Source organism: Malaya genurostris, chromosome 1, assembly GCF_030247185.1.
Source record: "Malaya genurostris strain Urasoe2022 chromosome 1, Malgen_1.1, whole genome shotgun sequence".
NCBI classification, from domain to species: Eukaryota; Metazoa; Arthropoda; class Insecta; order Diptera; family Culicidae; genus Malaya; species Malaya genurostris.
Genome location: NC_080570.1, coordinates 99,225,338 through 99,242,389, shown reverse-complemented (window position 1 = coordinate 99,242,389; position 17,052 = coordinate 99,225,338).

Here is a 17,052-nt window from a genome sequence, read left to right as displayed (position 1 = left end):
GGAACACAGCCCGACGAATGCGCAATCGAAACACCACGAACGAAAGCGAGGAATATTCTAACCGCTGGATATTCGATTTCGCTAAAAAAGTGTGTCCCGACTCTGTTCCGGACCAGAAGATCTCCCGCGTCGCGACAGCGAATACAAACGAAACACCGTTTTCGATGGTAGAGTTTTCTCTTGCACTCTTGTCGTGTAACAATAAAGCCCCGGGGCTAGACAGAATCAAATTCAACTTGTTGAAAAATCTGCCTGACCCTGCCAAAAGGCGCTTGTTGAATCTATTCAACAAGTTTCTTGAGGGTAATATTGTCCCTCATGACTGGAGACAAGTGAGGGTTATCGCCATTAAAAAACCAGAGAAACCTGCCTCCGACCACAATTCGTATCGGCCGATTGCTATGCTTTCCTGTATCCGGAAATTGTTTGAAAAAATGATTCTCTTCCGCCTAGACAATTGGGTCGAGACCAATGGCTTGCTTTCAGATACACAATTTGGTTTTCGCCGGGGCAAAGGAACAAACGATTGTCTTGCGTTGCTCTCAACCGAAATTCAAATGGCATTTGCCCGTAAAGAACAAATGGCATCAGTCTTCCTAGATATCAAGGGGGCTTTCGACTCAGTTTCAATACATATCCTATCTGAGAAGTTGCATAAGCATGGTCTTTCACCAGTTTTGAATAACTTTTTGTATAATCTATTGTCCGAGAAACATATGCATTTTGCGCAGAATGATTTGTCGACAATACGATTCAGTTACATGGGTCTTCCTCAGGGCTCATGTTTAAGCCCCCTTTTATACAATTTTTACGTAAACGACATCGACAAATGTATAAACACATCTTGCACGCTAAGACAACTTGCCGACGACAGCGTTGTGTCCATTATAGGACCCAAAGCTGCCGATCTCCAAGGACCATTACAAGATACCCTCGACAACTTGTCGACATGGGCTCTTCAAATGGGTATCGAGTTCTCTACGGAGAAAACTGAGCTGGTTGTATTTTCAAGGAAGCGAGAACCAGCACAATTACAGCTTCAACTAAGGGGTGAAACCATAGCTCAGGCCTTCACATTTAAATATCTCGGGGTCTGGTTCGACTCCAAAGGCACGTGGGGATGTCAAATTAGGTATCTGAAACAAAAATGCCAGCAGAGAATTAATTTTCTTCGCACAATAACCGGAACTTGGTGGGGTGCTCACCCAGGAGACTTGATCAGGCTGTACCAAACAACGATATTGTCCGTGATGGAATACGGATGCTTTTGCTTCCGATCCGCGGCGAACACCCATTTCATCAAGCTGGAAAGAATTCAGTATCGTTGCTTGCGTATAGCCTTGGGTTGCATGCAGTCGACTCATACGATGAGTCTCGAAGTGCTGGCGGGCGTTATACCACTTAAAAACCGATTCTGGGATCTCTCATATCGATTGCTGATTCGATGCAATGTCTTGAATCCGACGGTGATTGAAAACTTCGAAAGGCTTGTCGAGCTCAATTCTCAGACCCGTTTTATGTCCTTGTATTTTGATTACATGGCTCAGAATATTAATCCTTCTTCGTTTGTTTCCAACCGTGCTCATTTCTTGGATACTTCTGATTCTACTGTGTTTTTCGACACATCCATGAGAGAAGAGATTCGTGGGATTCCGGATCACGTACGCCCTCAAGTGATCCCTAATATTTTTTATTATAAATTCAGAGCAGTTGACTGTGAAAGGATGTTTTACTCTGATGGGTCAAATCTCAACGGATCCACAGGCTTTGGTATCTTCAATAAAAACATCACCGCTTCGTACAAACTCAGTGATCCGGCTTCAGTCTACGTCGCAGAATTAGCTGCTATTCAGTATACTCTTGAGATCATTGAAAATTTACCCAAAGACCATTACTTCATTGTCACGGATAGTTTAAGTTCAATAGAAGCTCTCCGTTCAATGAAGCCAGGAAAGTATCCCCCATATTTTCTGGGGAAAATACGGGAACACTTGAGAACTTTATCTGGTCGGTCTTATTTAATATCCTTAGTCTGGGTCCCTTCGCATTGTTCCATTCCGGGAAATGAAAAGGCAGACTCATTGGCTAAGGTGGGTGCATTAGAAGGTGAAATTTATGAAAGACCAATCTGCTTCAATGAATTTTTTAGCATTTCTCGTCAGAGGACACTCGAAAGTTGGCAAACTTCATGGAGCAATGACGAACTGGGAAGATGGCTATACTCCATTGTTCCCAAAATATCGACGAAACCTTGGTTCAGGGGGATGAACGTGAGTCGCGATTTCATTCGTGTGATGTCTCGACTCATGTCAAACCACTACACATTCAACGCACATCTCCGGCGTATTGGGCTCACGGAGAGCGGTCTCTGCACCTGTGGCGAGGGTTATCAGGACATCGAGCATGTCGTGTGGTCGTGCGTAGAGTATCGCGACGCCAGGTCGAAGCTACTGGAATCCCTTAGGGCCCGAGGTAGACCACCTGAGGTTCCGGTCCGAGATGTGATGGCGAGTCGGGATAGTTCATATATGTTTCTCATATATCAGTACCTTAAACACATTAATATCCAAGTGTAATCTGATATACCTCGCTCAGAAAGTATAATCTCCACCTACAGGTTCGACACTAATATCCGCCCGATTCTCTCGATCCCCGTCCCTGTCCACCATCTTCATTGGAACTAACAAGATCTTTTTTTTTTGTCACTAACTATTCGTTCCCCCTTTCTCCGTCTCTTCACCATCTCGATGGCAACTAATTAGATCTTTGTAGTTTTCAGACATTTTGTTTCCATACCCCCTATTTACCTCGGTTTCCACAATATTTACTTTTTTTTTCATTCTCTTCCGTAACATCACCATCACCGTCTACGGTTCTACGCTCCAGTCGATGACCAGCATGCGGGCCACCCGCCGGGCCTTCGTAGCCTGGGGGTGTTTCCCGCGGACCCACACGAACCGAAAGGAATCGGCCATAGATAGCGCCATCTGGAAGACCCATGCAACATACAATGGATTCTAGAAAATCTAAGACGACATAATCTAATGATACTATTCTAGTTTTAAGTTAGTCGTTAATTAAGATTAGAAAATACCCTTGGCATCTTAGAGCTTAAGCAGTGTGCCTAAAAATATATTATATTGTTGAATAAAAAAAAAAAAGGACAAGGATATTTGAAAAGAACATATCTCGCCTGCAGACGATCGCAGACGAGTGATTCAACCACGGTATGAAAGCTCTTTTGAAGTAGTTTAATATGTAAGTAGTCTCATCTGCACCTTTCTGCGCCTTTTGATAATAGACAAGTTAGAATTTTATGCAAAAAACATGAAAAATTGCTCTATTTCATTAAACTGAAATGGTAGCAGCATAGTATGTTCGAGAAAGTTGTGTAGTTTTTAAAGATGAAAAACTTTGTATAACATGAAAAACTCGTATAAATTGAAAATATATATGTTTTCTTACAAAAACTGGTTTTTGGAAACCCTTTTAAGAAAATACATTATATCTTGAATTACACTCATGTTACGGGAATAGTACCTTCAGCAAATTTGTTTGAAATAACTTTCTGAACAACTTTGTCGAAGTAACTTAGCCCCTATGTTGGCCCTGAGCAAAAATAAAGTTTTTATCTCACTTTTAGGGGGATTAATCACATAAATAAAATTTTCCAAAAGATGGCGTCTATCATTCTGAACAACTTTTCTGAAGATACTGTACCTCAAGAACCAAGATCCTATGAGTTATCAATTAAGAGCGTGAAAATGGGCTTTTGAACCACTGTGCCATGGCATGAATTCGATCAACGTTGAATGACGATCATTTTGGTTCGTGACGGAACTACTCCGTATGATTTGACGTGTGGATGATGATCACGACTCAGTGCAACTCTGCATGAGACCTTTGATTTAAATATAAGTTGGTGAAAATCGGTCGTGCCTTCGATGTGAGCAGTGATGATATTGCACTAGACTGATACACCTGCGTGTAAGTTTCATGCCTACACTGAGAATTCAACCGGTGAACACCGCACAAAAAGAAGAGTGCACTTGTCATAAGTGTAGAACAGACAGATTTTTTGTCTGCGCTTGTGTTTGATCAAGCTGGTGTGAGTGAACCACACTCTTATCCTTTGAACCGCATTCACGTGCTCTCACCTAAATGCACCCAAGTGTACACAGGTGAATAAACACAGCCTTGATTTTTTAAAAAAGGTAGAGCTGGCCTTGCTATGACACATGCTCTTCGTCACACAGAAAAGATCGTTACTTTCTGTGCTTCCGGAATCATAAACCGGGAGCCGGTATAGCCCAGGTTTGTTTGTATGACGATCAACTAATTAGATAAAAATTATTTTGAATCAAGCTTAAGAGAATTCATACGTGTTTTGCGTAGATTGATTTGTTTGAGTTCACAAGTAAGTTGCTCTCTAGTTCATCTGATTCTTGAGTGCTCTTCGAAAGTGTTGAGTCCTTATCAGCAGTTTTCGAATCTACGAATAGAACGGATACAAAAAGGATTCGTTTGGATGTCATTGAGCAATTCCAGAAATGCTTAGCAGATCATCAGACTCGACCTTCTCCGATTTGGATGAAACTTTGCACATGGATTCAGTATGCAAACCATAAGTTTTGAACCTATGGAGAGGTCAATTCGACTCATGACTGATTTTTAAAAAAGGGCGTATGTATTTTTGCATTTCACAAAAATTGCCTTTTTCAATCGTTGTAACTCGGAAACCGCTAAATAAAAAAAATCAGGGGTTCAATTTTTTTGATAATTTTTATTTTAAAGCTGTTATTAAAACCTACAGATTATTGGCTATCCCATCCGTGCCTTTTGAAAAAGGAAGAAGTTACAGCTAAAACAGTTTACGGGTGCATGCAAATGATCAAGTTCTTCTCGTTGTAATGAACCAAAAAAATTAAATTAAAAAAAATCAGGGTTTCGATTTTTTTTTGATTATTTTTATTTTAAACCTCTTATTAAAACTTATAGATTGATGGCTATCCCATCCGTGTCTTTTGAAAAATGAAGAAGTTACAGCTAAAACAATTTACATATATTTTCGAAATTCTCGTTGAAAGATAATCATTTAAACAGTAGAACTAACGTAACTTCGTCCAAACGAATAAACACATGTAGAATCAAAGAGGTGTGCCAGTTTACTACCTACTGTTTACAACCAACGTACGTACCGGCGAATTGATTACTTAAATTCTATCTGTTTCGCATATAAATAGCCATGCATCGTAGAACAGATATCAGTTTATAACATATCTCCTTTGAAACAGTTACAATACTACAATATGGTTTTCCCAAAGTGTCGTAAACCTGTTCCTGGTTTTGTGTGTTCCGGAAATTTTTTCCAATTAACAGAAACCATAATTGGAAAATTGGAAGCTCAAAAGTGCAAGGTTTAATTGAATACCACGTTAAGCATTTGTGATCGCTGTCCTAGGCGGGCTTATAAGGAAAGTTATACGATCGTAATGTAATAATTGTAGATATAGTAAGCAAATAAACAATTCATGGAAATATGAAAAAAATGGTGTTATAATTAAATATTCAAGTATCTCAAGAACAGCAACATTTTCGAAGAAAGGATATCATGAACAAATGTATTGCCTTTAAGCTGTAGAATAATATTCTACTGTTTAAATGAAAATCTTTCAACGAGAACTTGAAATTTCGAATATATCTGTAAATTGTTTTAGTATAACTTCTTCATTTTTCAAAAGGTTATCAAACTGTAGGTTTTAATAACAGTTTTAAAACAAAAACTATAAAAAAAAAAATAGTTTTAAAACAAAAACTATAAAAAAAAAAATTTATTCTTCCTGAACGCCATTTTTGTACAATTAACGGTTTCCGAGTTACAACGATTTGAAAAAGGCAATTTTTGTGAAATGCAAATATACATACGCCCTTTTTAAAAATCAGTCATGAGTCGAATTGACCTCTCCATCGGTTCAAAACTTATGGTTTGCCATACTGGAGCCATGTGTAAAGTTTCGTCCAAATCGAAGAAGGTCGATTCTGATTTTGTCACTTTTTCGTCTACTCATTCCTGGAATGACTTCAGGGGCTGGGGTCCACTAGGAGATTGATAGTACCTATTAGCTCTCTCCGGACTGTACCAGCCTAGATGCCGTGTGGAATCCGGCGAAAAAAAATGAACCAAGAATAGATCCACTGGGTTCCTGCTTCCATGTCGTAAAAGGCGACAATTGCAGGAGTTTCTTTTTTCTTTCAGTTATAAGATATTTTCAATGTTTTACTTCTGATTACTCTATTTTACTAAATCATCTCTTTATTCAACCTATCAATTTCCGTCTAGCTTTGGAGAAAAGTTTTATTAGGAATGATTTCTTCTTCCATTTTATTGATTGTCTTTCAGGATTATAAAATGAATGATAAAAATCAACCATTGCGCAAATCCGTTTATATTACAAAGTTAATAACAGAGATAACATATATCGGTATATTGAATACATAGTAAAAAACACTTGATATTAATATTTCAAACAGTAAATTAATATTTTTCTCGGTAGCCGGCTGCCCAGATCAACTAATATAACCAATTAATAATTTCAATAAATAATTCAAATAATAAAGCGGAAATAATAAAGAATCAAGACGCGTGTGAAATCTGTTGACCTTTGTTTGGTGATTTAAAATGATTTTATAATAACTGTTTAGAATATTTCAATGCAATGAATCAACTTTTTTGTCTAAATCCTATTCGCTCGTTTATTTTGCATCACGTAGTTTCATTTATAAAAACGTGCTTAATCCACCTAGCAGTGAGATGATACCTTTTTTTATCAATCCGCATGTGTTTTTTTTGCATGACTAAAAAAACGCGAAAGGTAGATGCATAAACGAGTGACTGCATAATCCACAGCCGGCTGTCCTGAGTTTTGTCAATTTCGGAGATTGACTGTTTCGTGCATTATATTGCCAGCACAAAGTAACACATAAAACGATAATACTTTAAAACATTCTTGGTAGCCGGCTACCCAGAGCAATAAACACATGATAACATTATTAAAACATTTACTAACAAAGTATCCTCTCCTGTGATGCATGTGGGAATGCAGAGGATTCCTCGGTTCTTAGTAGCAACATGCATCGAACTAACAATCCTTTCCCTCCCAAGTAGATCTGCATTCGGACGTGGCCGGCGTCGGTATTGATCAGCATGCATGGTTCAATACAGTTTGCACAGTGTGAAACAATGTGTTATTCCCAAACATGTTACTTCAAAAAATCATTTTGCAATCTCAATTGGTCCAGATCAATAACGGAGTAGCAACACACGGGCGGTCTCTAATGCTAAAGCTAATGCTAATGCTACTCATTCCTGGAATTGCTTCATTGGGAAATCTGCCGTGGTGTGACCCGCATAACGTGTTACCGTATCATGAACGTTGTAAACTTATTGGTATAGATACACTCGTTAACCGATGGAATATTCAATAAGCAGTGTGTGTAGCAAAGTTGCTTAAAACGAAGTTGATTCTCCTAACTTGCTTTCACATTTACACTGCAGAGTTCCACAAAGAGCGTTAGGAGATGTAACCTTACTACAATCCCGTTTTATTGAATTTCTTATGGATAGAATGAATCAATATAGTTAATGATTCGGGCATTCACATATGTAGAGGATAATTTCAAATTTGGCGAAAAACAAAATATTTTGAAAATAGATTTCAAAACTTTCTATTATTTTAATTTGTAAATTGTTCGCTTAACTTTAACTAGTACGTAGGCGACCGTTAGCCCTTTCGTTTGTTTCTAAGTGTGTAAAAACGGCCTATCCACATTTGAAAAATTGATCTTATTTACGTTCAGAAATTCCAGTACTTCCGGATTCCAAAACAAGAGTCCAGTATAGCCGAAATGAGTTCGTGTGATCATCAACTAACAAGACGTGTGCACTAGAAGGATGTATTGACTAGTTCCTACATTCTTCGGTAGTCTGAATCGTATAATCTGCAATCGACGGCTGGCGGTTAAGATCGATGATAATGTATCTACGAATTTTTTTTGCATTTTTCTGGTATTCCACAAGGCACCTTGGACCACTGATTTTCCTCCTGTATTTCAATGACGAAAACTTTTCACTGAAAGTTTCATGATTATCGTTTGCCGGCGATCTCAAATTATTGGTTGGTATGGTTGCGATTTCAAATTATTAAGGTAACTAAGGATACCATTTTCCTCCAGAGTCAACTTTTTTCGGAGTGGTGTGAAATTAACCTAATGACATTGAATATCAGCAAATGTTCGATTATCACGTTTATACGAAAAAGAGCACCTATACGTTTCGACTATTGTCTCCGAGGATCTACGATAGATGCTCGCTTGTACGTTCAACGCTTGAATATTGTTCGGCAATATGGAACCCGATCCACAATAATCGAACTCTCAGAATTGAATCAATGCAGCTCTGATTTGTTCGCAACAACAAACTTCTTAGAATGCCTCTACGTCGCACTAATTATGGAATCAATGGCGCTATTATTGGACTGCAACGATCTTTCAATGCTGTTTCAACGAGATTCGATTTTCATGCCCCACGCAGCCGAATTAAAACTAGTTTTTGATACATATCTTGGACCACATGCAGATCTCGACGAACGGGTTCAAAAGTTGGGTTTTACGGTGACTCCATATTAATTCTTTATAAGTTGTGTTCGGGTTCACAAACCGTGAAAGTGTTCGAAATGAAGCGACTCAATCAGCTGCCCCACAATACTACGATTGCCAAGCTAGAAAACATCGGAGTCAAATACGGTTTTCATCCTTGTACAAGTAAATCATGGCCCTGTGCTGTGATCACCATAACTCGACAACAGAGTCTTCTTGTAAGCAACTGAATGTCACCACTCACCAACCAAGAGTTACCTACGTCATTCATCGAAACAAGTCACTGTCCAAAACGACAACTATAGCTTACTTGAAATTCTACAATGTGTGACACGATGGCCAGATCTTTATAATATCCCGATTTACTTATTTAATATAATCAAAAATTATTTTGAATATAGAGAGTTCGAGGCATCCCAGAATAATATACTTTAATACAAGTTTTCCATCACTGTCGGTGTGCACCAAGGAAGTATTATGTATAACATTTTTATGTTCTACATCCAATGAAGAAAATCCGCTTCGCAAAGACCGTGTCATTAATGTTCTGAAGAATTGACTGAAAAATTGTAATCATTGCAGCGAAGAATTTGATCATTTTGTTTCCACATTGGAGATCTCCCAAACTTGTTCCATCAAACGAAAGCTTAATTCAATTTTGCTGTTTCAACGAAGTTATATCTAGGACTCACATTTGACAGGCATCTGGTTTTTAGGTCATAAATCTACAAAATCGTTTTTTTGTGTTTCAATTATAGAGGTTTTAATCTTAAGGTCATTCGCCTCTTCGGGTCAGAAAAGCTTTCTGACCCTGTGTGCGGGGTTGGTAATCGAACCCAGGTGGGCTGCGTGAAAGGCATGGACTATCCCATCACGCCATAAAAATTAGTATGTAAAAAAAGAGGAACTACAATAAATACGCTAATCGAATTACAACAAAGATGAAATGGTCAAAGAGTCGAAATATTTGTAATATAAAGCATTGATGTAAAACACAAAAAGGAATGTCTTGAAATTACATTCTTTTTTGTAAAACTTAACCATTCTGTTTCAACAGACTTCGCTGTTGATTCTCAGTGTACATAACTGTAGTATCGTTGTACACTCGAACATACGACAATTGACCAAATGTATTGAACAGCTCGGACTCGGGAGAACAAATATCAGATTAATAAACACATATTTGTGTTAAAAAATGATGGTAGCGAGGATAAAGGCTGATGATAGAGACTTAATTTACTTTGATTACTTTCGTTTCAATTATCAATAAAAATTTATCTGGATTGGCCCTTGGATCTACAGGATCCCGAAACTACGAGTTAATAAATGCGATCAAAAATGCTAGTGCTAGCGTGTACAGCGTGTACTAAATTTATGTTATTGTTCTACTAGTTGTCATTTTTGTGTAGATCAGTTGTGCATTATCATTTCTAGCGTATCTTCGACGGATAACAGAAATTTGTATTCATCCTGCATATATAGCAGAGCATGCTTATCATTCATCGCGTTTAACGTGCTTTCTAAACGGAGCTACCATTTTCATCCTCCCACAGCCAGTTGGCATTATCACCACTGCTATGAGAGGGTAGTCGAAGGAATAATAATCCTTCGAGTACGTGGTAGGAATTTGTATGAATACTCCAACGGTTTTGCAAATGTGAATATTAAAGAAACATACTATCGAAAACAAAAATTAATTTTGTTGATTTATTTTCCCTGTATTCATCTCAATGTTATTTCTCACTAAAATTATGCTGCTTATTTCTATGTTGAATAATGATTGATTATACATATATTTATAGTTGAGTTCGTGATTTGGTTCAATTCTCAGATGAAATCCGTCTAAATTTAACTACGTTTATGATCAATATTTAATAAGAATCCAACCAAACAATTGGCAGTTGTGGATATACCAGTTGAATAATTTCTGATTATACAAGGATGCGCCGAAATTCAAATTAATTGAAATGGGTGAAAAGGTAAAAAGCAGAGATCTAGATTCGATGATGACAACTTTACGGTTCATTCCACTTTGTCGGTCAAACCGAAGAACCGCAAAAGAAATTTGAAGAGAACAAATTCATCATCACCTGTTTTGCTTTACTCTCTAGAGAAAGGTAATAGAGTTTCTGTAAAAACCGACTTTTGATCAGGATTTCGGAGATCCCTAGCGTTATATAATAAAAAGATCACACGCGGTGGTCTTTAAAAAAACTTTTTATTCCTTTAATTAAATTTACATTTAACACTATGCTATGCTAACTGAACTCGTCGCGCGATTGAAACTGAATGAATGCCCTACCTATCGAGGTTCTACTTAATGGTTCTAATTGCTGATCATGCTATATTGGCCTGGGGGTGAAGTCCACCGGGCTGGAATGCTTGCAGCGGCGTGTTCGAACGAGTTGGCAAAGTCCACCGGACTGTACTGCTGATGTCTGCACTTCTGCAGTGGCGTGGTCGAACGAGTTGGGCCGTTGGTGATTGATCAGTATGTAACTCCTCCGGGGGGTAAAAAAGCGTGACCTCACGCGTCCTGATTTGGTTGATCTCCAGGTGATGGGGTCTTGGGTTTACTTTTCCTAGTAAGTTTTGATAATATTGTGCATAATGACTTTCTGTAGAGTAAAAAAGCAAAAACAGATACTGTTATGGTTAATGCCGTAGAGATGGAGATTCCTCCTAGTAGGCTCCAATCCCAAAGTTTGTTATTGTACTGCATTAGATAGACATGGTCGATCTTCTTCCTGTTGGTTATTGTAAAGTTGTTGATTAATTTCAGTACGTCGTCCTCTGGTTGCAGTTCCATTACAAGGTTGTGCATTGCTCCATGTAAAATATTTGTTGTTATTTCCTTCGTACTCGATGTAAACGATTCGTTTCTGTAGGAAATGCTACAGTTTGAAAATGATATTAGGAAATTTCCGGTCAAATTGCGGTCATCTGGTCCACAATTGGTTTGTATTAAATCGTTCCGGGCATTATTAATAAGTATCATGCCGTCTGTAAGGAGAGAACTTTTTGTCTCCAACGATTCTTTTGTTGAGCATTTGCTCGTCTTTCCTTCTATCAAAGGTTGTATACAACTATCAGAATACTCACGAATGAAGGCGCTGCGTTGAATATACGCGGTCGGTTGGTTCGTGGAGTACAATGTTTTTCCAATTTTTAACAGATAATCTGGAAACTGTGTGATTATCTGTCCATCTTTCGTCGTTGGAATTATTCGAATGATGGATCCTTCTTCTTTTTCCAGCTGTGGGACCTTTATGATGTACAAAAGGGTTTGATCGTTGACAGCTACGCTGGGTTGCACGAGGTTTAGTGCTTCGTCCGGGAGGTCCGTCTGAATTCCCTGATCTTCTAAGATTTTCCTGATGATGAATATCTCATTCAATGAGAGTATTTTGTTGCTGGTTATTGCCAATTTGGAAAGAATAACGGCGTCTGCTATGTCCTCTAGCAGCTTGTTGATAACGTCTATTTTTATCATGGTGACGATGGTCTCCATTTCGTCCAGTATTATTCTGTTTTTTGCTTTGTTCTCGATGATTGCGTTGATACTCCTGGTAATTGAATTCAGTCGGTTATTGAGCTGTTCGTTTACCTGGTATTGTTGGTTGTTGTTGGCGATCAACTCGTTCATTGTCTTGTTGATGATCCTCAGGTCTTCTGCATCTGGGCTGCCTCCTATCCATTTCCATGCCGTTCCGAAAGATTCCAGACTTCTGCGTCCCCTGTGGTTCCTAGGCTTGATCTCTACAAAATTTGAATATAATTCTTTTATTTTGAATTTTGCTATTTCTGTTAAATGATTGTTAGTTTTTTCGTGAACAACGTTGGTTAAAAGATTAACTGTGGCTTCTATATTTGTCAAATTGATAGGATGTATAATTTTTATATTCCCTGTTTGAATTCTACATTTGCCTGTAATCAATGTTAAGAGAGGTTGCTCATTTATGTTAGCTATTTCTAATTTCTGGGCCCTAACGTCAATTATTGCGACGAGCATGAATATTTTAAACCCTATCATTATTGGAATTTGATTAATTATTGATTATTCAACTAAACTTGTACTATTAAGTGCGTAATAACGCGCTGGAAAGAGAGGAAAAGATTGGTGTTGTCTTGTCGTTCTGTCTGTCGATAGCGTCTTCTCACGTATCCATGTAACATCGATCGCAACTGTGGCCTAAAAGAAAAAGAAGATTATGATAACTTTGGTTCTAATTTTTTTTTGTGTGCTGCAAAGAAAAATTTTTTTATTTGTTTTTTTTTTGTCGTGATTCCTGGAGGAGGGTACCGGAACCTGTAACGAGAAAGAAATGAATAAGTAAAGTTGAAATTTTCATCTTCTTAAACGTTTAATTTTGCTCTTGTTACGTTTTACATTCCTCGGTATTTTAACTGTTTTGATACCATTTTCGATACATTGAGCGATTGTAAAGCGGGGGTCTAACTTTTTTCGAGTACCCTTTTTCACAAAAACGTCTTTGCCAACATCGACTACGGGTGGATCTTCCTTGTTAGCGTTGTACTTTTGCATGTTCTTTTTGGCTTTGTTTAAGTGAATTATGGCGTTATCGAAAATTTTTTGTGAAGCTTCTGCAATTTCGAGAGGGTTTACCAAATTTCTCTGGTTAAATATGATCTCGTTTGGAGTAAACGAGGTGGCAGAATGGACCGTCTCATTGTAGAGTGAAGATATTACGTTCAACATTTCTGGTGAATGTAACTCTGGGTATTTATGTTTGTTTGTGTTGAAAAGTTCTATTATTGTGCTGTGGGTTTTTTCTATTTGACCGTTGGATTCGGATGAAGATGCGAATTCTATTTGAACTCCTAAATCTGCTAGGAATCCTTTAAGTTGAATACTAGTAAAGGAGGCTTCGTGGTCACAGACTATAGTACGTGGTGTTCTGAAGTTAGCAAAATAAGTTGTAAGAGCATTTTGAATGTCTAGAGTATTTCTCGTTGCAATTGGAATTAACTGAAGGTGTTTGGAGAACGCGCAGATGAGGGATAGGTAGTTGTGGTTGTCTATCCCGAAAATATCCATATGTACTCTCTGGAATGGAGTTTTTTCTATTGGTCTGGGGGTAATTTTTATATTGTATGGTTTTCGCTCATACTTGTGTTGGAAACAGATGCGACAAGAATTGTTATACCTTTTGATTTTTTTCAACATTTTTGGAAAATAGTAAGAGCGTTTGAGTTGTTTCTCAACTTCTTGAATGCCACGGTGTGCTCTTTCGTGTTCTTTTTTTACTATCGAATCTTGCCTGTGCTCGGAAGTAACATCATTTACCATATTTTGCGTTATGACGAAGTGTGAAGGGGAGTCCGAAAAATGTTCACGGTACGCTTCTTGGATTAATTGAAGTGTATCTTCTGGAGCATGAATTGCAGTTTGTTTGCCGTTGTGGTAATTTTTGAGTGTTTCAATGATTAGGTTCTTATCCAAATTGTTACTGCAAACTGTTGTGCGAGTGTGGTGAGGGAAAATGGTTTTTCTGTGTTGTGGTGTTTATTCTGGCATGTTTGAAAGTAATTTGATTCTTATATGAATTGATGGGACGTTCAGTGAAATGAAGAAAGAAATCGTCTGATGTGTCAGCAGAATGGACGGTGTCTACGTCAGATTCAGCGGCATTGTTTTGTACAGATTCTCCATCAGTGTCGTTTCCGTTTTCTAAAGCGTTAACTTCCACTTTCCTACTCAAAGCATCGGCAACAACGTTCGTCTTGCCGGTTCTGTACTCGACTGTGTAGTCGTAGTTTTCGAGTTCCAGTCGCCAACGTAGGATTTTTAGATTTTTTGTAGAGGTCTTGATAAATGTTAGTGGCTTATGATCGGTAATCAGCGTGAACTTATGTGCGTATAAGTAAGGTCGGAACTTCTCGACGGCCCAAATAATCGCTAACGCTTCTTTTTCAGTCGTGGAGTAGTTGACTTCGTGTTTGTTCAGAGTTCGGGATGCAAAAGCTATTGGGTGATCTTTTCCATCATTGATTTGGGATAAAACAGCCCCTAGAGCATAATTTGAAGCGTCGGTTGTTAGTACATAAGGTTTCGAAAAGTCTGGGTGAATCAGAATTGGGTCCATTGTCAAGATTTTTTTACATTTCTCAAATGCCTGAATGTAAAGTGCGTCAGTCGTGTCCAGTTCTCTGTCTTTCTTTAAGTACTTGGTCATTGGGTATGCTAATTTGGAGTAGTCTTTAATGAATTTTCTGTAATAGCCCAGTAATCCTAGGAACTGCTTAATCTCTTTCTGAGATTTGGGTAGTTCCCATTTCTGAATTTCTTTAATTTTTTCGGGGTTTGGCTTAATGCCTTCGGCTGTGACAATGTGGCCTAAAAATTCACAATCTCGCTTCAAAAATTCGCATTTGTCGAGTTGAATTTTTAAGTTTGATTGTGCGAGCCTTTCAAGTACTTTGCCTAGATTTTCAAGATGTTCCTGGAGGTTTTTGCCGAAAATTATTATGTCATCCAGGTAGACATAACATACACTACCAATGAGGTCTCCTAAGATGGAATTCATCGCTCTTTGAAAAGTGGCGGGTGCATTTTTTAAACCAAATGGCATCCGCAAAAATTCATAGTGCCCTAAGTCTGTACTAAATGCAGTCTTCTGTCGCGATTTTTCGTCGAGTTCTATCTGGTGGAAACCAGATTTCAGGTCAAGCGTGGTGAAATAACAAGAGCGCCCTAGGTTGTCTAAAATGTCTTCTATCTGTGGGATGGGGTGTCTGTCGTCAATTGTTTTGTCATTAAGTTTTCTATAGTCTATAACTACGCGAAATTTTTTGATACCAGAAGCGTCTGTCTTTTTTGGGACGACCCAAATAGGTGCATTCCACGGAGATTCTGAATGTGTGATAATTCCGTTTTCCAGCATATCTTCTATTTGGTCCTTGACAGTTGTCTTATGAGCGTGTGGGTATCTGTACGTTTTCGTATAGATTGGAATGTCGTCGGTCGTGTTAATTTTGTGTTTAATTTTAGTCGTTGCTGTTAATTTTTCGTTATCTCTAAGAATAACTCTGTCGTGTTTTGCAAGAGTTTCTAAAGTTTTTAATTTTTCCAGTTCGGTTAAATGGTCTGTTCTAATTAATGATTCGATTGTCTCTGTCGGTATTTTGTCGGTTTGTTTAGCCTGGGTAAAGAAATTGTTTACTTCGAAATTATTGACCTTCAAAGATAGTTTTTTAACAGGTATTTCCGGGGGTACGGGGTTATTTGTTCTGACGAGAAAGGTGGTTTTATATTGTTCTGACTTGTATAATCCGGGTTCAATAAAGATATTTTTAGTTAATTTTGAAGGCTTGGTGACAATCCAGTTTCCATTTTTGTCACTTGGTAGGGTTATAAAATGGTTGAACTGTTTTGATTTACGCCTGATTGTGTACTTGTGAAACTTAATCGTTTTGTTAAGTACATTCAGGGTTGAATTATTGTAATCAAGTGTTGCATTAAATTTTGAAAGGGTTTCTGAACCTATCAATCCATGGAAAAAATTATGAAAATTTAATTCATAAACCGGAATTGCTGGTAATTCTGAGCCTAAAAGTGTAGCCATACCTCTTGACGAGATAGTCCTACTTCCACAAAAATTTTTGGTGATAGTTGGTTTAATTTTCTTAGGGTTCTTAAGAATCCCTGGTCGAAGAATGTTTTTGTTTGCGCCGGAATCGATCAAAATGTTCAGAGTAATGTTTTCATTCGTGTCAACAATTTTTAAGTATGGTAGGAAGTCGTGTTGTTTTACGGATCCGTGTCTGGCGTCGTCATCGTGCAAAAATTTGCTTCTACATCGCTAGAGTCGTCGTCGGAATCAATTTCTTGATTGTTGACGAGCTTCCGATTTAACGTCAGTCTGCTTTTAAGGGATGGGTCGACCTCCATTTGGTCCGCTTTTTGTTTATTCTCGACATTGCTGTTGTTGCCATAGTTTTGAGTTCCTTTTTGATTGGTGTGATTTTGGGTTCCTTTTTGGTAGCGGCCATCCGATTGCGTTTTTTCCTTTAGTGTTTGCCTACTATGTCCTGCCTGAGAAAACAACTGTGATGATATTTTTTCGGCAGAAGTGAATTTGCAAAGAAATGCGTAAGCATTTTCTATATTCTCAGGTTTTGCTGCCTGAGCATATCCAAAGTACGGGTGTCTAAGCCCCGAAATGAATGCGGCTAGTGCGTCTTCGTCGATGAATTTGCAGATCACTGCCCAGTTGTTGCAGTAGTCCGGGTTTTGTTTAGCGATCGTTTTGATGTTTTGCACTATTTTTTTGGTTCGTCTAAAATATTTGTGGATGTTCATATCCTCATTTTGTTTGTTGGACCAAAGTTGAGCTTTGTATGTTGCCAGCTCTTGCCGATCGCCGAATGAATCTA